We start from the raw sequence: 21,334 nt of genomic DNA, 5'->3' as shown, positions 1-21,334 counted from the left end.
TTGTCAAGAGGAAGATGAGAGACAACAGACCCAACATTGCAGACGAGCTGAAGGCTGCTATCAAAGCCACCTGGGCTTCCATAACACCTCAGCAGTGCCACAGGCCGATAGCCTCCATGCCACGCCACATTGATGCAGTAATTGATCCAAAAGAGCCCCAACCAAGTATTGAGTGCATTTACTGAACATACATTTCAGTAGGCCAACAGTTCGGATTGTAAAAACATTTTTCAAGCTGTTATAAAGTGTTATACTTTACTGAGATAAATGACTTTTGTGCTTTAAGCCATAATCATCAACATTAACAGAAATAAACACTTGAAATAGATCCCTCTGTGTGTAATGACTCTATATAATATGAGTTTCACTTTTTGTATAGAAGAACAGAAATAAATTAACTTTTTGATGATATTCTAATTTAGTGAGATGCACCTGTATGTAGTTTCCAATATCCTATCAGCAGAGCATTTCTGTTTTACATAGCTAGTTAAGCGCATATTACAAGATTGTCAACAATATAAAACATACCCCAATAAACAAAAAAGACCCCCCCTCCCCATAAAAGGCAGATATAAAACACCTTTCTCCGGGTGAGAGACTGGGCGAAGTATTTCCATAGCTGTCGCTTTTAAAGTAGAAAAAATGGCGGCTCAGTCAGTGTTGAACATATGGGAGAATTCCACCTAGAACCTAAGCCTTCTTGGGGGATAATTCAACCCCAATTAGGCAAGAAAAATGTGATATAATCATAATAGAACCTGAAGAAAAAACAACATTTGTAAAGAACTGTCCAACAAGCAAGGACGCACTTCTTCCCATATACTTGCGAATCACTGTGTTTTTGAAGAATTAGGGTTTGTACCACAGGATCTTCAACTTTTAACATCCCGAATTTGATCCCGGCGTATTTACCTCTCATTCATATCGAGCCAGTGAAGGGTTTATGAATCCTGAATAAAGTGCACAGTACCTCGGGCTACCACCCTTAACTTGGCAGGGTATATCATTGAATATCAGGATCTGGAGATATTTGTGGATACTTCCCACGCTGCTGGTTTATTGAAAACATCAATTCAGAAAGGTTTATTAAATTGCTGTTTTTATTAAATGCGTGTAAAAGTGACAAGCACTTCTTCAGGAAACAACCACATACAGACAAAATCCTGCAAGACAGTTTAAAGGCTTGAGTTTTGAATTAAGGCTCCAAATCAACACATAACTGACTTGTGTCAAAGTTCATTGGATTGGCACATGATTACATCGGAAAATAACAAAATTGCGTGCATTTCAGTTATATAAAGAAATACCTCCTAAAAAATGTATCACGATTCATATACTATAAACCTATTCGACATTATTTAAAATTGTATATATATATATATATATAAGTTCAAATGTTCGCTAAAATAAATGTATTTATTCACTTATTCTAAAAGCAGGAGTTGGGCTACAACCTATATCTCTATAGGGAAAACCACTGTGTCCTGTGTTCTTTACTCATTAAGCCACTATGTGTATTTAGGAATTAACAAAAGATTAAAAAGAAAAGCAAATCCAAGGGTAGGAGAAAAGTTTGTAAAAAACTTGTAGTTCATTGTATGTCAAAAAAATTCTTGTTTTATTTATTTAATATGTCTTTTGATGAGCTAAAATGCTCTTATAAGAATTCCTCTAAATGTTATTTTAGTTTATTATATTTATTACAGTCCATTTGTCGTGTTTCATATGTCAGAATATTATTTTGTGTCATTATACTGATAGTGTGTTTTATCAATTCCTGTATAATTTTATTAGAAGGAAAATAAATATCATTATAAATTAATTCCACGCTTCCTTTTTTAATTAATTTGTTAAATGAGCACATTATGAGATCATTCTACAGCTTATAGAAGGGTTAAGGTTTCAAGCCTCATTATTAATTTCAGCCAGTTTTCAAAGAATTCAGTAGGAAAGGAGCCTTCTATTTTTTTTCAGGTACACCAATAACTGGTATATCTTTGAGCCTTGAGCTATTTTCAAGATCATCTGTTTCCGCCAGCAGTGCTGATATTTGCTGTTCTGCAAGCCTGTTCTCATTGCTTTTATCGGCTATCTGGTCCTCAATGGCACTGACTTAGCCTTCCACTGCCCCTACTCTATTTTCTGCAGTTTGTGTAATATACCTGTTGTCTCATCTTTAAGACCACCAAAATGTACATTGAAAGCAGAGAGAGAATTTACAATGTATCACTGCAATGAAAACATCTTTTAAAGTAGGTTCCTCAGGTACCTGTATGTCCCATTGGTGCAGGTTAGGCCGTGGGGCAGGGAGTATTGTGCCACATGCAATTTTGTGGTCTTTTCATCCCCTTCAAAGCGGCTGCCTCTCCCATCTCCTGCACACCCAACTCCTCCACTTGGAGCCCGTGCACAGGTGTGGGGTAGCTGTTATAAGGCCACTGTCACGTGCTGAGACCTGTGTTTCTGTGCAGGCAAACTGCTACAGCCAGGCCACCACTTCCCTCCTTTTTTGTCTCCCCTGCTCAATCTGTCTCCAGCGTGACAACCGTGGTGTCATCTTAGAGCTGAGAACCTGCTTCTCCCGCAGTCTTTATGTGGCTTTTCCTGGTCATTTTTTTCCCCTGGAGCAAACTACTTCCACACTCAGACAATTAACCGGTAGATGTATGCCGATTTTCAAGATGGTCGTCAGGTCCTACAGTACAGACCAAAAGTTTGGACACACCTTCTCATTTAAAGATTTTTCTGTATTTTCATGACTATGAAAATTGTACATTCACACTGAAGGCATCAAAACTATGAATTAACACATGTGGAATTATATACTTAACAAAACAGTGTGAAACAACTGAAAATATGTCTTATATTCTAGGTTCTTCAAAGTAGCCACCTTTTGCTTTGATGACTGCTTTGCACACTTTTGGCATTCTCTTGATGAGCTTCAAGTGGTAGTCACCGGAAATGATTTTCACTTCACAGGTGTGCCCTGTCAGGTTTAGTAAGTGGGATTTCTTGCCTTATAAATGGGGTTGGGACTATCAGTTGTGTTGTGCAGAAGTCTGGTGGATACACAGCTGATAGTCCTACTGAATAGACTGTTAGAATTTGTATTATGGCAAGAAAAAAGCAGCTAAGTAAAGAAAAACGAGTGGCCATCATTACTTTAAGAAATGAAGGTCAGTCAGTCCAAAAAATTGGGCAAACTTTGAAAGTGTCCCCAAGTGCAGTTGCAAAAACCATCAAGCGCTACAAAGAAACTGGCTCACATGAGGACCGCCCTAGGAAAGGAAGACCAAGAGTCACCTCTGCTTCTGAGGATAAGTTTATCCGAGTCACCAGCCTCAGAAATCGCAGGTTAACAGCAGCTCAGATTAGAGACCAGGTCAATGCCACACAGAGTTCTAGTAGCAGACACATTTCTTCAACAACTGTTAAGAGGAGACTATGTGCAGCAGGCCTTCGTGGTAAAATAGCTGCTAGGAAACCACTGCTAAGGACAGGCAACAAGCAGAAGAGACTTGTTTGGGCAAAGAACACAAGGAATGGACATTAGACCAGTGGAAATCTGTGCTTTGGTCTGATGACTTCAAATTTGAGATCTTTGGTTCCAACCACCGTGTCTTTGTGCGACGCAGAAAAGGTGAACGCATGGACTCTACATGCCTGGTTCCCACCGTGAAGCATGGAGGAGGAGGTGTGATGGTGTGGGGGTGCTTTGCTGGTGACACTGTTGGGGATTTATTCAAAATTGAAGGCATACTGATCCAGCATGGCTACCACAGCATCTTGCAGCGGCATGCTATTTCATCCGGTTTGCGTTTAGTTGGACCATCATTTATTTTTCAACAGGACAATGACCCCAAACACACCTCCAGGCTGTGTAAGGGCTAGCTGACCAAGAAGGAGAGTGATGGGGTGCTACGCCAGATAACCTGGCCTCCACAGTCACCAGACCTGAACCCAATCGAGATGGTTTGGGGTGAGCTGGACCGCAGAGTGAAGGCAAAAGGGCCAACAAGTGCTAAGCATCTCTGGGAACCCCTTCAAGATTGTTGGAAGACCATTTCCGGTGACTACTTCTTGAAGCTCATCAACAGAATGCCAAGAGTGTGCAAAGCAGTCATCAAAGCAAAAGGTGGCTACTTTGAAGAACCTAGAATATAAGACATATTTTCAGCTGTTTCACACTTTTTTGTTAAGTATATATTTCCACATGTGTTAATTCATAGTTTTGATGCCTTCAGTGTGAATGTACAATTTTCATAGTTATGAAAATACAGAAAAATCTTTAAATGAGAAGGTGTGTCCAAACTTTTGGTCTGTACTGTATATCGCATAAATAGCTAGATGCTCGGCCGGAGCTCCTACATCTGCTTGTTCACATATGTCATCAAGGTTGTTGCACACAAGTACTGCTGCTTTCTGTGTGAGTGGGATAGTTGTGCAAGAGAATATGGCTACAATAAAAGGGACTGGCCTCTCCAACATTCACTTCAGCAAGGGAGTAAACTGTCCTGCATCCAGAAGTTGAGGATCCTCCTAGGCAATGGTGGTAACAAAATCTTATCAAGTTGGGCCTAATGAAGAACTTAGTAAAGGCTATGGATAAAAATGTAAAAGCATTCATGCATCTGATTGATAACTTTCCAAGGTTAAGTGAAGCAAATATAAAAGAAGGAGTCTTTATTGGACTTCAGATTCGTAAGCTTCTTCAAGATGAGCAGTTTCTTCATTTGTTCCAGGGCAAGGAAAAGTCTGCATGGTTTACATTTGCATTTGTGGTAACTAACTCTTTGGGAAACTCAAGAGCACATACAGTAACTATGAAGAGTTGGTGTTATTTCTACTCAAAACATGTAAGGATCTTGGCTGTAACATGTCCTTAATGATTAATTTCTTATATTCTAGACTTTTCTTCTTCCAAACTGTGGAGTAGTGAGAGACGAGGATGGTGAGAAATGTAACCAAGATATTGCAACTATGTAGAAAAGATATCAAGGAAGATGAAATCCATCAATGCTTGCAGATTAATGTTGTATAATTTTAAGAGATGATCCGATACAGGAGTACAAGAAACAAGCAAAAAAACAGTTGTCACTGAATGAGGACTAATTTTGTAGTGCAATTTCTGCAACTGTTTAAATTCGCAATAGGGTTTAGACAGGTTTTAGTTATTTGAATTGTTTCTAAGTTTTCTCTAAATAAATATCAGAAAATTGGCATAACAAAATATTCTGCATCTGTATATTTACAGAAATAATAATGTTTCAAAGTACTGGAACTTTTATCATTAAATTATATGTAGCAGTAAAATGAAAAACTCATTGTCCAATTTGAATTCAGGAGGTCAAATTCATTAAGAAATGGCTCAGTTCATAATGGAACCTGACAACTTTTACAAATATGTAAAACAGTGTTACATGATCTGAAAGGTTCATGAGCTAGATTCTTCAGCGGCTCAGTCAAGACGTGCAGCCTCTGTACAGGTCCCAGTACCTTCCTCTCCTCTTCTGCACCAATCAGAAAAGTGTGGGGCTTGAGGAGAGATCACTTCTCTCACTGATCAGGAAGGACACTGTCTCATTGTTCTCGGTCACAGGAAGCTACCTTCAGTCTATAGGACGCACTCACTTATTAGCACGATTTTTTCTTGCTAAAAGTGTGTCTTTTCAAGTAAAACATTTTCCACATTAAGGATATAAAAAAGGCTTCTCCCCTCTGTGACTTCTCTGATGTCTAACAAGAGCTGATTTCTGGTTAAAACATTTCCCACATTCTGAACAGGAAAAAGGCTTCTCTCCTGTGTGAGTTCTCTGGTGCTTAAGGAGATTTGATTTCACTGTAAAACATTTCCCACATTCTGAACATGAAAAAGGCTTATCCCCTGTGTGAGTTCTCTGATGTGTAACAAGATCTGATTTCTGGTTAAAACATTTCCCACATTCTGAACAGGAAAAAGGCTTCTCCCCTGTGTGAGTTCTCTGATGTGTAACAAGATCTGATTTCTGGTTAAAACATTTCCCACATTCTGAACAGGAAAAAGGCTTATCTCCTGTGTGAGTTCTCTGGTGCTTAACAAGATTTGATTTCTCTGTAAAATATTTCCCACATTCTGAACATGAAAAAGGCTTCTCTCCTGTGTGAGTTCTCTGGTGCTTAACAAGATTTGATTTCCCTGTAAAACATTTCCCACATTCTGAACATGAAAAAGGGTTTTCCCCTGTGTGAGTTCTTTGATGTGTAACAAGATCTAATTCCTGGTTAAAACATTTCCCACATTCTGAACATGAAAAAGGCTTCTTCCCTGTGTGAGCTCTTTGGTGACTAAGAAGACTTGATTTCTTGTTAAAACATTTCATACACTTGAAACATGAAAATATATTCTTTGCTGTGTGAATTTTTTGATGTTTAAGAAAAAACTTTTTGAGGGGAAAACTATTTCCATATTCTGACCGTGCAAATGGCTTCTTAGCTTTAGGAGCAGTTATTTTTTTAATGCTTAGTTTGTGACTTTGATTTTCCTTAGTAGTCGGTAATGAATCAGAAGACAGGACGTGTTTCAAAGGATCAAATGACACATCTTTGCTGTAAAGGGATGATGGTATATTTGGAGTAATAGCATTCCCTTCAATTGTATCCTGTGAGATCTCCAGCTCATCTGTTTTGAAAATTGAAGAGGTCAGCTGTCCCTCTGATCTCCTAGTACAGTCATCTGCTAAGTAAAAAAAATATATTTGAATAAAAAATTCTTGAAATTCATATTTTTGAACATTTCTACTTAAACTGTTGGTACAAATGGCAAGTTATGTAAAAATATTGATTTATTCACCAAGACAATGATAGTTCACAGTCTAATATAAAACCTCATATCATGAACCAGTAGAGTTTGGTGTTCAACTGTTTGTTCATTCTGCCTCCCAAATATGAAATATGTGAAAATTATACCAATAAAAATTTCTACTCATATCATAAAAAGCAAGCCTCCACTCAGGTCCATAATCTGTCAACGGAAAAACAGAGGTTTCGACATCATTAGTGGCTCAAAAACGCTTGAAAAGCAACATGGCTTCCATAAACCAATCCAGCAAAATCCGCTCTTCCAAAATCAAATATGCTCCCTACTTAACTCAAATGGAAAGCACCACACCCTACTAAAACTCACGCATAATGCCGGAAGCAAACTGATGCAGCCTTGTTCTTCGCTGGTTAAGTCTTCTGTGTTCAGCTCCCGTGTTGTGTATTTTCTTCTTAGTATCTTCTTGTGATCCCAGCACGTTTACTGACTACTATTGTGTCTTCTGATTTTGTATTAACTCTGCCCTCCTGGTTCTGATCCGGCAACCTGACTATTCTTCTTGTCATGTCGCACCACAGAACAGCAGGCAACACTAAGTCCAATCCTAAGTGTCTTTGTGTAAGTACAGATCCATGTAGAGGGGTTAAAGGGTGTAGGGCAAAACTTTGACTGTAAACAATAACACATGTAATGAAAAGATCAAAAAAAAAGAGAGAGAGAGTAACTAGTGGTGAAACCTCTCTGGGATAATTAGAGTATGCTTCTTGGTAGCTCCTGGCAATTTAACCTATAGTAAGGGCCAATATTTTCTGGCAAATGAGTCTCAAGAAAAAATATACATTTGATGAGAACTTTTTATAATAGTGCAGAGCTGAGGTGTCAGGAGGAGGAAGCAACGCTGATGAATAGCATCCAGGTTGATGCCCAGAAAACTTTGAAGTTGGATGGGCTTGGGTCTTGATTTTTCTTCGTTTACTATCCAACCCAACCTTGTTATGATGGATAGAACTTGTTTGGCTGCTACAGTACAGGCTTTTTGTGAGTCCCCGACTATTAAAAAATCGTCTAGGTATGGCATTATTAATGTCTTTTTTCCATACATAGGATGTCATTTCTGCCAATACCTTGGCAAAAATTCTGGGCGCTAGTGACACCCCAAATGGCAGGCACTGATATTGCAGATGCAAGAGGTCGCCTTGGAATTCTACGGCCACCCTGAGATATTGTTGGTGGTCTGGGTGGATTGGGATGTGATAGTATGTATCCTTTAAGTTTATCACTGCCAGGAAACAGAAGGGGTACAAAAGCTTTACTGTCGATCTCAAAGTCTCCATCTTGAATTTTTATACATACGTTCAAGGCTTTTAGATTTATCATTGTACTGTAGGAACCATCAGGCTTTTTTTTATTAGAAATAGATTGCTGTAAAATCCTCTTCCTTTTTCTAGCTCTGGCACACTGACTAACATGAGTTTGTCTGGTAACTTTATGATTTCGGCTTCTAATGCGATCTGTTTTGTCTTGCCTACCCGGGTCTCTATCATCCAAAGTGGGGGAATGGAAGAAAATATTATTTTTAAGCCTCTGGAAAGGGTATCCGCTACCCATTGAGTAGCAGGCAGCGAGGCCCACTGAAGAAAAAACTGCTTTAATCTTTCCCCCATTGGTAAACTGGCATCATTGGTGTTTGGGCCCCCCTTTGAAGGTGGTATCCTTATTAAACAGGAATGCCTTGGACTGACTCCTGTCTCTTCTCCAGGCTCGACCCCCTCTTCCACTATCCTGTCTCTGGCTTCTTCCTCTTCCCCCCTAGTAGTTGACCCTTGAAAGTTTTTTTTATATTTTTGAGAGGGAAGGGGAAAATTTTGCTTTTTATCGGCCGCCTTCTCTAATATGTCGTCCAGGACAGTCCCAAATAAATAGTCACCTTGGCAGGGAATGGCACAATTTCATTTTGGATTGGAAATTGGCTGACCAATTCTTAAGCCAAAGGGCTCTCCGTGCCGAGTTTGAGAGACCACAGGCCCGGGACGCAAACCTCACCCTGTCTACTGAGGCGTCAGTCAAGAAGTAAGCTGCTTTCTGGATAGTGGGGAGTGCTTCCAGGAGTTGTTCCCTAGGACATTTATTACTTATCTGGGACTCCAGTTCTTGTAGCCACTTTACTAGAGACCTGGCAGTACATGTGGCTGCGATGCTGGGCTTAAAGGAACCTGCTGCTGCATCCCATGTGCCTCTCAGGAAAGTGTCAGCCTTTTTATCTAAAGGATCTTTTAAAGAACCTAGATTCTCAAAAGGAAGGGCTACCTCCTTAAAAACTCTGGCAATAGCCACGTCAATCTTTGGGGATCTTTCCCAAACACTAGTCAACTAATCTTCAAAAGGATACTTCCGTTTAAGTCTGTTTGGGACTGACACCTTTTTAACTGTTTTTTCCACTTTTTTTTTTATCAAGGAAAGTAAGTTTTTGTGGACTGGGAACACCTGATGTTTGTGCTCCTCCAGATAACTGAACATGGAATCCTGCACAGATCTATGCTCTCTCGGGGTCTCTACCCCCATAGTAGACCTAATGATTTTTAGTAGTTTTGTAATTTCTTCCACCGGGAAGCAAGGCTGGCCATATTCCCCATCAGTTGAAGATGGTTCTGAACTATCAGAGTCAACTAATTCCCCTGAGCTAATGTCTGAGTGTGTATGCTGTATGCCTGAGGAGGTGGACGGACCCAGAGTATGTCGTATTTCCTTTTTTACAGTGTTTTTAACTTCGCCTTGATTAAGGTTTTTATCTCCTGAAAAAGAGACAGGGATTCCTCCATTACTGTTTTCTCTATACCAGCCTGGCAAAGCTTTTTAGTGTATGACTAAAGCTTCCTTGCATAAGGCATATTCTTTATTTTTTGTCTTGGTCACTGTTTTCCTGGGTCTATCCTAAAATAGATAATGACGTGTGTGTGTGTGTGTGTGTGTGTGTGTGTGTGTGTGTGTGTGTGTGTGTGTGTGTGTGTGTCATCATATCCAGCATCACTATGCCCCCGTAAGTGACCCCGCACCGCGCATGCGCCGTTCTGCAAACCGGCGCTATCTTTCTTATGCGCTTCTGATTCTCTGCGGTCCTCTCAGCACCAACCTCTGAATCCAGAGGTGGCCCGTGGAAGTCCAGCGCTCCGGTTGGAGCGATTTCTCCAAGAAAAGTGCCCCCACCTCTTGGAACAGCCCTCCGGCCGCCAGGTTTACCGGGTCAGAACGGCACCAGGAGAAATCTCCCCAGGTATACTGTTCCACCGTAGGCATCCTCTTCCAGGAACAGGAAACCACACTGGGGAGGAAGAGAGGTGCCGCCCCTTTTATTTTAGTAGGTTTCCTGTGCCTGGCGGCGGATACTCTCTCTGTACGGTGCTGTCATGATGAAGGGTAAAACTAGTGACTGACTACTGACCAGATACTGATAGTGGGCCGTGGCCTAAGTGAGTATTTATTCATTAGTCACGGGGTAGTCGGTGGGGTGGATGGTACCATATTGTGTGTATAAGGGGCAATACTGTGGGAAAACTCCCCTAAAATAAAATCTTAAACTTTTCTTTTTAAATATATGCATTGAAAACTGGACTAACAACACACATATATGCATATTTAAAACTAGCAAAGTTACAAGCTGAATGGCTTGTTGTGGTGTATATAAACAGATGTAAACAATGATGCTGCTGAATAATTGATACAGTCACTACCTTACCCTATCCTGCCTAAACACGGAGGTTGGCACCCTAAGGAACGACAATGGCGCCCCACTCACCTGTGGCTCTCCCTCAGAAGCCGTAGTTAACCCTGATATATATCAAAAAAGTACACTGATGCATTAAATAGAACCAGATATGTCTCAAGGTATATACAGTCATATGAAAAAGTTTGGGCACCCCTATTAATCTTAAGCTTAATGTTTTATAAAAATTGGTGTTTTTGCAACAGCTATTTCAGTTTGATATATGTAATAACTGTTGGACACAGTAATGTTTCTGCCTTGAAATGAGGTTTATTGTGCTAACAGAAAATGTGCAATCTGCATTCAAACAAAATTTGACCGGTGCATAAGTATGGGCACCCTTATCATTTTCTTGTTTTAAATACTCCTGCCTACTTTTTACTGATTTACTAAAGCACTTTTTTTGGTTTTGTAACCTCATTGAGCTTTGAACTTTATAGCCAGGTGTATGCAATCATGAGAAAAGCTACTTAAAGTGGCCACTTGCAAGTTGTTCTCCTGTTTGAATCTCCTCTGAAGAGTGGCATCATGGGCTCCTCAAAACAACTGTCAAATGATCTGAAAACAAAGATTATTCAACATAGTTGTTCAGGGGAAGGATACAAAAAGCTGTCTCAGAGATTTAACCTGTCAGTTTCCACTGTGAGGAACATAGTAAGGAAATGGAAGAACATAGGGACAGTTCTTGTTAAGGCCAGAAGTGTCAGGACAAGAAAAACATCAGAAAGGCAGAGAAGAAGAATGGTGAGATCAGTCAAGGACAATCCTCAGACCACCTCCAGAGAGCTGCAGCATCAGCTTGCTGCAGATGGTGTCACTGTGCATCGGTCAACTATACAACGCACTTTGCACAAGGAGAAGCTGTATGGGAGAGTGATGCGAAAGAAGCCGTTTCTGCAAGTACGCACAAACAGAGTCGGCTGAGGTATGCAAAAGCACATTTGAAGAAGCCTATTTCTTTTTGGAAGAAGGTCCTGTGGACTGATGAAACCAAGATTGAGTTGTTTGGTCATACAAAAAGGCGTTATGCATGGTGGCAAAAAAAACACAGCATTCCAAGAAAAACACTTGCTACCCACAGTAAAATTTGGTGGAGGTTCCATCATGCTTTGGGGCTGTGTGGTCAATGCCGGCACTGGGAATCTTGTTAAAGTTGAGGGACGCATGGATTCCACTCAGTATCAGCAGATTCTTGGCAATAGTGTTCAAGAATCAGTGATAAAGTTGAAGTTACGCAGTGGATGGATCTTTCAGCAAGACAATGATCCAAAACACCGCTCCAAATCTACTCAGGCATTCATGCAGAGGAACAATTACAATGTTCTGGAATGGCCATCCCAGTCCCCAGACCTGAATATCATTGAACATCTGTGGGATCATTTGAAGAGGGCTGTCCATGCTCGGCGACCATCAAACTTAACTGAACTGGAATTGTTTTGTAAAGAGGAATGGTCAAAAATACCTTCATCCAGGATCCAGGAACTCATTAAAAGCTACAGGAAGCGACTAGAGGCTGTTATTTTTGCAAAAGGAGGATCTACTAAATATTAATGTCACTTTTCTGGTGAGGTGCCCATACTTATGCACCTGTCAAATTTTGTTTGAATGCAGATTGCACATTTTCTGTTAGTACAATAAACCTCATTTCAAGGCAGAAACATTACTGTGTCCAACAGTTATTACATATATCAAACTGAAATAGCTGTTGCAAAAACACCAATTTTTATAAAACATTAAGCTTAAGATTAATAGGGGTGCCCAAACTTTTTCATATGACTGTATAAAGGAAAAGGTATGATAGTCATCAGAGAATGGGTTCAATAATCGGTCTCAACGCGTTTCCCCAACACGTTCATCAGGAGGCTTCATACAGCGATGATAATTCATGATGTTCAGTATAGTGTGCCTAATAGCCAGGTGTCCATGTATAAATATCCCACTTCATCCAAAACCTCTCCCCAGAATAGGAGACCCATTCCCATTCCTAGAGGTGAATTGTCATAAGACATATAGAATGGAGTCGGTCTACAATATTGTACTGCACCTGCGCTAATTCTCATGAGCTAGAGGTCAGATAATGTTCATCCCCTAGTGTGCATGTCCGGAAGTGACGCGCTTTACACTGAAACGCCAGGTAAACTGATTGCTGCCGCGCCACTCGTAGTAATGTGTTCCACGCCTAAGAGCATAATGGCCTATATGTGTCCGGACCATCATCCTTGTCAGTAAAGTAACATACGATTAGAGGGTTTGTCTGTGCGTTACATCAGGTCATCTGATCACAGGAGCATAATGGGGGCATTACACTGTGGGGGCATCATACATACTTGCATAAGGGGCATAATGGGGGCATCATACATACTTGCATAAGGGGCATAATGGGGGCATTACACTGTGTGGGGGCATCATACATACTGCATAAGGGGCATAATGGGGGCATTACACTGTGTGGGGGCATCATACATACTGCATAAGGGGCATAATGGGGGCATTACACTGTGTGGGGGCATCATACATACTGCATAAGGGGCATAATGGGGGCATTACACTGTGTGGGGGCCTCATATATACTGCATAAGGGGCATAATGGGGGCATTACACTGTGTGGGGGGCATCATACATCCAGTATAAGGGGCATAATAGGGGCATTACACTGCGAGGGGGCATCATACATACTGCATAAGGGGCATAATGGGGGCATTACACTTTGTGGGGGCATCATACATACTGCATAAGGGGCATAATGGGGGCATCATACATACTTGCATAAGGGGCATAATAGGGGCATTACACTGCGAGGGGGCATCATACATACTGCATAAGGGGCATAATGGGGGCATTACACTTTGTGGGGGCATCATACATACTTGCATAAGGGGCATAATGGGGGCATTACACTGTGTGGGGGGCATCATACATACTGCATAAGGGGCATAATGGGGGCATTACACTGTGTGGGGGGCATCATACATCCTGCATAAGGGGCATAATGGGGGCATTACACTGTGTGGGGGGCATCATACATCCTGCATAAGGGGGGCATTACACTGTGTGGGGGGCATCATACATCCTGCATAAGGGGCATAATGGGGGCATTACACTGTGTGGGGGGCATCATACATCCTGAATAAGGGGCATAATGGGGGCATTACACTGTGGGGCATCATACATCCTGCATAAGGGGTATAATGGGGGCATTACACTGTGTGGGCATCATACACACTGCATAAGGGGCATAATGGGGGGCATTACACTGTGTGGGGGGCATCATACATCCTGCATAAGGAGCATAATGGGGGCATTACACTGTGGGGGGCATCATACATCCCGCATAAGAGGCATTACACTGTGTGGGGCATCATACATACTGCAAAAGGGGCATAATGGGGGCATTACACTGTGAGGGGGCATCATACATCCTGCAAAAGGGGCATAATGGGGGCATTACACTGTGTTGGGGCATCATACATCCTGCATAAGGGGCATAATGGGGGCATTACACTGTGTGGGGGCATCATACATACTGCATAAGGGGCATAATGGGGGCATTACACTGTGTGGGGGCGTCATACACACTGCATAAGGGGCATAATGGGGACATTACACTGTGGGGTCAGTAAAGGGGTCCTGTACTATGAGAACAATACGTTTCCTCCCTTCCTGTCTCCATAGTTGGGTCGTATGTATCTATTACAGGAAACAGAACAAAAACCTTATGATTCTTATAAAGAGGCAACACAAGACCCCAAAAGAGTCTCCGTGCTGAAGGTGTTAATGCCCCCTGCGCCCAGTAATGGGGTCTCCACATACCTCCACCTGCAGAGCCGCCACCACATATATGGCTGCTCTGTGTGCACAGGAGCTGTGATGAGGTCACAGGAGGGGAGGAGTCAGGGGTCACATGATCAGGGGCCTCAGTGGATGCAGGACTCTGCTGTGCTGGTTGTCATGGTGCTGGATGAGCTGAAGTTTATGTGTGGGGTCAGGAGGGGTTTACAGTGTGGATGTAGCAGAGCCGTGTGTGTACGAGGCGTACGGAGCAGAGCCGTGTGTGTACGAGGTGTACGGAGCAGAGCCGCGTGTACGAGATGTACGGAGCGGAGCCGCGTGTGTACGAGGTGTACGGAGCAGAGCCGCGTGTGTACGAGGTGTACGGAGCAGAGCCGCGTGTGTACGAGGTGTACGGAGCAGAGCCGCGTGTGTACGAGGTGTACGGAGCAGAGCCGCGTGTGTACGAGGTGTACGGAGCAGAGCCGCGTGTACGAGATGTACGGAGCGGAGCCGCGTGTGTACGAGGTGTACGGAGCAGAGCCGCGTGTGTACGAGGTGTACGGAGCAGAGCCGCGTGTGTACGAGGTGTACGGAGCAGAGCCGCGTGTGTACGAGGTGTACGGAGCAGAGCCGCGTGTGTACGAGGTGTACGGAGCAGAGCCGCGTGTGTACGAGGTGTACGGAGCAGAGCCGCGCGTGTACGAGGTGTACGGAGCAGAGCCGCGCGTGTACGAGGTGTACGGAGCAGAGCCGCGCGTGTACGAGGTGTACGGAGCAGAGCCGCGTGTACGAGGTGTACGGAGCAGAGCCGCGTGTGTACGAGGTGTACGGAGCAGAGCCGCGTGTGTACGAGGTGTACGGAGCAGAGCCGCGTGTGTACGAGGTGTACGGAGCGGAGCCGCGCGTGTACGAGGCGTACGGAGCGGAGCCGCGCGTGTACGAGGCGTACGGAGCGGAGCCGCGCGTGTACGAGGCGTACGGAGCGGAGCCGCGCGTGTACGAGGCGTACGGAGCGGAGCCGCGCGTGTACGAGGCGTACGGAGCGGAGCCGCGCGTGTACGAGGTGTACGGAGCGGAGCCGCGTGTGTACGAGGTGTACGGAGCAGAGCCGCGTGTACGAGGCGTACGGAGCGGAGCCGCGCGTGTACGAGGCGTACGGAGCGGAGCCGCGCGTGTACGAGGCGTACGGAGCGGAGCCGCGCGTGTACGAGGCGTACGGAGCGGAGCCGCGCGTGTACGAGGCGTACGGAGCGGAGCCGCGCGTGTACGAGGCGTACGGAGCGGAGCCGCGCGTGTACGAGGCGTACGGAGCGGAGCCGCGCGTGTACGGAGCGGAGCCGCACGTGTACGAGGCGTACGGAGCGGAGCCGCGCGTGTACGAGGCGTACGGAGCGGAGCCGCGCGTGTACGAGGCGTACGGAGCGGAGCCGCGCGTGTACGAGGCGTGCGGAGCCGCGCGTGTACGAGGCGTACGGAGCGGAGCCGCGCGTGTACGGAGCGGAGCCGCACGTGTACGAGGCGTACGGAGCGGAGCCGTGCGTGTACGAGGCGTACGGAGCGGAGCCGCGCGTGTATGAGGCGTACGGAGCGGAGCCGCGCGTGTACGAGGCTTATGGAGCAGAGCCGAGCTGTGTGTACGAGGTTTAAGGAGCGGAGCCGGGTGTGTGCGAGGCATGCGGAGCCGCGTGTGTACGAGGCTTACGGAGCGGAGCCGTGCGTGTACGAGGTGTACGGAGCGGAGCTGTGTGTACGAGGTGTACGGAGCGGAGCCGCCTGTGTACGAGGTGTATGGAGCGGAGCCGGGTGTGTACGAGGCGTACGGAACAGAGCCACGCGTGTACTTGGGGTACGGAGCGGAGCCGCGCGTGTACGAGGCGTACGGAGCGGAGCCACGCGTGTACGAGGCGTACGGAGCGGAGCCACGCGTGTACGAGGCGTACGGAGCGGAGCCACGCGTGTACGAGGTGTACGGAACCGAGCTGTGTGTACGAGGTTTACGGAGCAGAGCCGTGCGTGTACGAGAGGTGCGGAGCCGGGTGTGTACGAGGCGTACAGAGCGGAGCCGCGTGTTTACGAGGCGTACGGAGCGGAGCTGTGTGTACGAGGTGTACGGAGCGGAGCCGTGCGTGTACGAGGTGTACGGAGCGGAGCTGTGTGTACGAGGTGTACGGAGCGGAGCTGTGTGTACGAGGTGTATGGAGCGGAGCCGTGTGTGTACGAGGCGTACGGAGCGGGCCGCGTGTACGAGGTGTACGAAGCGGAGCAGTGTGTGTATGAGGTATACGGAGAGGAGATGTGTGTGTATGAGGTGTACGTAGCGGAGCCGAGTGTGTACGAGGTGTACGTAGCGGAACCGCGTGTACGTAGCGGAGCCGCGTGTGTACGAGGCGTACGGGGCGGAGCCGCGTGTGTACGAGGCGTACGGAGCGGAGCCGCGTGTGTACGAGGCGTACGGAGCGGAGCCGCGCGTGTACGAGGTGTACGGAGAGGAGATGTGTGTGTACGGAGAGGAGATGTGTGTGTATGAGGTATACGGAGCAGAGCTGTGTGTGTATGAGGTATACGGAGAGGAGATGTGTGTGTATGAGGTGTACGGAGCAGAGCCGTGTTAGTACGAGGTGTACGGAGAGGAGCCATGTGTGTACGAGGTGTACGGAGCAGAGCCGTGTTAGTACTAGGTGTAAGGAGCGGAGCCGTGTGTGTACGATGTATACGGAGTGGAGCCGCGCGGGTACGAGGTCTACCGAGCGGATACGTGTGTGTACGAGGTGTACGGAGCCGTGTGTGTAAAGAACCATGTATGTACGGAGCCATGTGTGTACGAGGTGTACAGAGCGGAGCCGTGTGTGTACGGAGTGGAGCTGTATGTATGCAAGGTGTACGGAGCGGAGCCGTGTGTCCCGGATTTCTCCTTTAGTTATTATTATTTTCTTATTTTTTTATGGAAATTACAGTAAAATGTCCCCAATCCCTTTTTCTCCTTTCTCCCAATCCATAATGCTGGGGTAAGATTATCTCTACAGAGACCCCTGTACAGGAGTATTAGGGCTCCAGCGACATCACATCTATTATACAGAGAATAGCGCTATCTCCACAGCTCTGTACACAAGGACATAGAGATCAGACAAAGTCCTCATATTCAGGCAGCTTCTATTTTACTCCAACCCTCTTTATAAGAACAAGATCATTATACCGAGCAGAGAAGCTCCAGGGACAAAGACCCCGTCTGGTCCTAATATTAGGGTGAACACTTTGGTATGTTCACTAGTTGCCTGCTCCTGGCCTAATGGATATGATCAAGTGCATGCAAGAAAGAATAACATCAGACACACACAGTCGGATGTAAGCCCTCCTTGATCAGCTATGGCACAGCTCCAAGTGTCCTTTATTCAACTCCAACATAGATTTATATAAACTCTGTATATGGGCTCGGTTAGCCCCAGAATGTGAGTAACCAGATGTATTGATTGGTTAGTCCACGGGGAGTGGTCCTTAAGGTCATCAAGGGGCGTGATCCATGAGGTCATCAGGGGGCATGGTCAATGAGCCCATCGGGGGCGTAGTCCATTAGGTCATCAGGGTGGGTTGGTCCAGAGGTCATCAAGGGGCGTGATCCATGAGGTCATCAGGGGGTGTGGTCAATGAAGTCATCAGGGGGCGTAGTTCATGAGGTCATCATGGTGGGTTGGTCCATGAGGTCATCAGGGAGCATGATCCATGCGATGTGTCGCTCTGTGGTTGGTTAGTCCTTCTATAGAATGCTGCTTCCTCCCAGAACAGAGCATGGTGTGATGAAACAGGAGATGGCAGCCATCTTTTGATCTAAACAAGCTTATGTAAGGTGAAATAATACACTTTGTGGGTCTTTTCTCTCAATCTCCTGTGTCTTGAGGTTAATTAAGTATTTGAGTCTATTGCTCTCCTCAACAGTCCCCCCTAAATACTTTATTAATCTTATGTCCCCACTGTGGTTCCCTCACCCATCAGTGTTAAGTGTCACTATGACATCAGAGGCTTCATGGCAATATGGATGCTATGGACATCAGAGAATGTGTGACCAATTATGAGTATTTCAGTATGTATATAGGAGCTCGCTACCCGCGTCCTTGGGACTTTCCTACCTGCTTCACCTCAGTTCCCTACCTGGATACCCACAATCTTATCACAACACTAATGAACCTTCTTGTCTCTGGTCCATATTATACCACCAGGGATTCTTTGGTAATATTTCCCTTTATAGATGAACCTAATCACCTTGATAATAGCATAATGGTTTGTGCATCGCTGGTCAACATTTCATGCCATACCAGAAGTATATCCAAAGGAAATTAACACAACAAACACAAACTCGCATACACCTACTATGACTGCCTACTTGGGGACTGTAAAAGACTGAAGGGGGCCTAGCTTTTCTATATCTGCAGAATAACTAACCTCTTGAGCTAGTAAAGTGGGCACTGATGTTTCTACTCCTTTCTCGATCATCTTCCTTACACAAGGAAGAACACAACAAACAATAATAGCTGCAATAATTAAGATGACAAGGATAACAACACCTATCTGAGCTAGCCAGCTCTGCCATCCATTCATCCACGAAAAGTATTGGTCCCAAGGATCTTCTCCACCTGAATTCCTTTTTAATTCTTTTTGTAGAGAATTCAGCTTTTTTATGGCTACTGTAACCTTCCCGGTGGGACCTGTATTATCTGGAATATAGGTACAACATGCAGATTTCACCATTTTGCAAAAATCTCCTTTTTCTGCTAATATGTAAAAGGCCATTCTGTTTTGAAACGCCAATATCGATGTAGGGCCTAGTTGGTCTGCTAAACCTTGAAGAGCTTCTCTAGTGTAATTGACAAATCTCTATTGATTATAATAGATGTAATTGATCCAGTCTACATTTTTATTTATGGTCACTAGGGGTAAGATACAGTAAATGATTTGAAACCTGCTTTGACTTGATCTCTGGCTTTAAATTCATCCGGTACCGCCCTTGGAACACCTATGGCATCAATATAAATGTGGGGGTCGAAACTGCCTTTTGGTTCTGAAATGGTTTCCCTTTTTGTTCTGTGAAGATCTTCTGAAGTTAGGGCTTCCCTACCTTCTGCTGCTATGTAGAAGGGCATTATGGCTTTGGCTAGTGTACATTCTCCTATCCATTCTCCTTCTAAATAAGTTCTGATCTTCATGTCTCCACATATCCAGAAAACATCAGAAATAGACTGGATTTGGTTGATCAGGTCTCCTCTGGTTGCATTACTATATCTTCTGCAATATCCCTTTGTGAAATTACCCAAAAATGTGCTCCCTTTGGTACTGGTATAATAGGTGTATTTTCCCGGGTATATGGTAATGCCAGGTTAGGTGTTTCTGTGACTATGGTGTACTTCTTTTTCCAGTTTTCGCAATTCATTCCGTCAAGGGATTTGTTAGTGAACAGACTCAGAAAACATTTTTCCACATCTGGCGGTAAGTCTAGAGGGACAGATCCCAAGTGGGGTATCGCTCCCTCACAGACAAAGCAATTGGATATATTATATTGATTGGCTGTATATTTCATCCACTTCAACCATAAGTTGGTCTCAGTGTACCCCGTTTCAACGGCAAGAACATTTTCAAATGTGGGTTTTGCAACGGCTATCATTTTGTTAAATTTTTGAATATGGAATATTATGGAGTTTGAGTGTGTATTTGTAGCGTCGGCGTCCCTGCCTCCTGCTAGGCAGGGACGCCGTTCCCCTCACCTCTCCGCTCCGTGCCCGGCGGCTTCCTCCCGCTCTGCTGGCAGCGCGCGCTGCTTCCCGGCTTCTGTGCTTAGGGCGCGCGCGCGCCCGCTCCCCTCTCTTAAAGGGGCCGCACGCGCCGTTCTAAGGAGTCCCTGGCCAATGGCCGGAGGACCTCACCATATATAAGGCACCTCCTCCAAAATGGAGGTGCCCGAGCAATGTTGTTGCAAAGCCTTTCAACTCTGCTTCAGCCCTCAGGTCCCGTTACCAGATACCTGCCAGATTCCTGCTCGATACCTGCCTGATACTTGTCTATCGACTTGCATTCCTGCAGTCCGACAGTCTGCCTACCAGCTCTGCCAGTCTGTCTATGGATCAGTCTGCCCGCTCACCTGGGAGCGCTCACCTGCTACCTGCCTGCTAGCCTACCTGGAGGCTCTGCCGTCACGTGCCGTGACCACCTGCCTGTCCAGAGACTCTTGCCCGCTCACCTGGGAGCGCTCACCTGCTACTTGCCTGCTAGCCTACCTGGAGGCTCTGCCGTCACGTGCTGTGACCATCTGCCTGTCCAGAGACTCTTGCCCGCTCACCTGGGAGCGCTCACCTGCTACCTGCCTGCTAGCCTACCTGGAGGCTCTGCCGTCACGTGCCGTGACCACCTGCCTGTCCAGAGACTCTTACCCGCTCACCTGGGAGCGCTCATCTGCTACCTGCCTGCTAGCCTACCTGGAGGCTTAGCCGTCTCTTGCTGTGACCACCGGCCTGTCCCGAGACTCTCCCCCGCTCACCTGGGAGCGTCCACCTGCTGCCTGCCTGCTAGCCTACCTGGAGGCTCTGCCGTCACTTGCCGTGACCACCCGCCTGTCAAGAGACTGTCCCCATCACTTACCGTGACCTCCTGCCCTTCTACCCAGAGACTGTCCCCGTCACTTGCCGTGACCTCCTGCCCTTCTACCCAGAGACTGTCCCCGTCACTTGCCGTGACCTCCTGCTCTTCTACCCAGAGACTGTCCCCGTCACTAGCCGTGACTACCTGCCCGCCTTCCCTGGGAGCCACCCGCTTCCTTACAAGGACTGCCCCCTTGTATAGTTGCTCAGAGGTTCCACCTCCCAGACCCGTTACAGTATTATTATCTTTCGTTGACATTTCTTTTACGTCCCCTAATTTGAACATACCCAGCTGGGCACAACTGGCACACACACCATATACAGTACAGACCAAAAGTTTGGACACACCTTCTCATTTAAAGATTTTTCTGTATTTTAATGACTATG

General features: G+C 45.6%; 1 pseudogene; it reads left to right on the top strand.

Moving 5' to 3' along the window:
• LOC141197809 (uncharacterized) overlaps positions 1–21,334 on the top strand; it is a 97,954-nt pseudogene that overhangs the window by 46,588 nt on the left and 30,032 nt on the right.

The sequence above is a fragment of the Phyllobates terribilis genome, unplaced genomic scaffold (genome assembly GCF_046119375.1).
Source record: "Phyllobates terribilis strain yellow unplaced genomic scaffold, ASM4611937v1 Scaffold_88__1_contigs__length_6355796, whole genome shotgun sequence".
Lineage (NCBI taxonomy): Eukaryota > Metazoa > Chordata > Amphibia > Anura > Dendrobatidae > Phyllobates > Phyllobates terribilis.
This window is presented reverse-complemented; position numbering and strand designations above follow the sequence as displayed.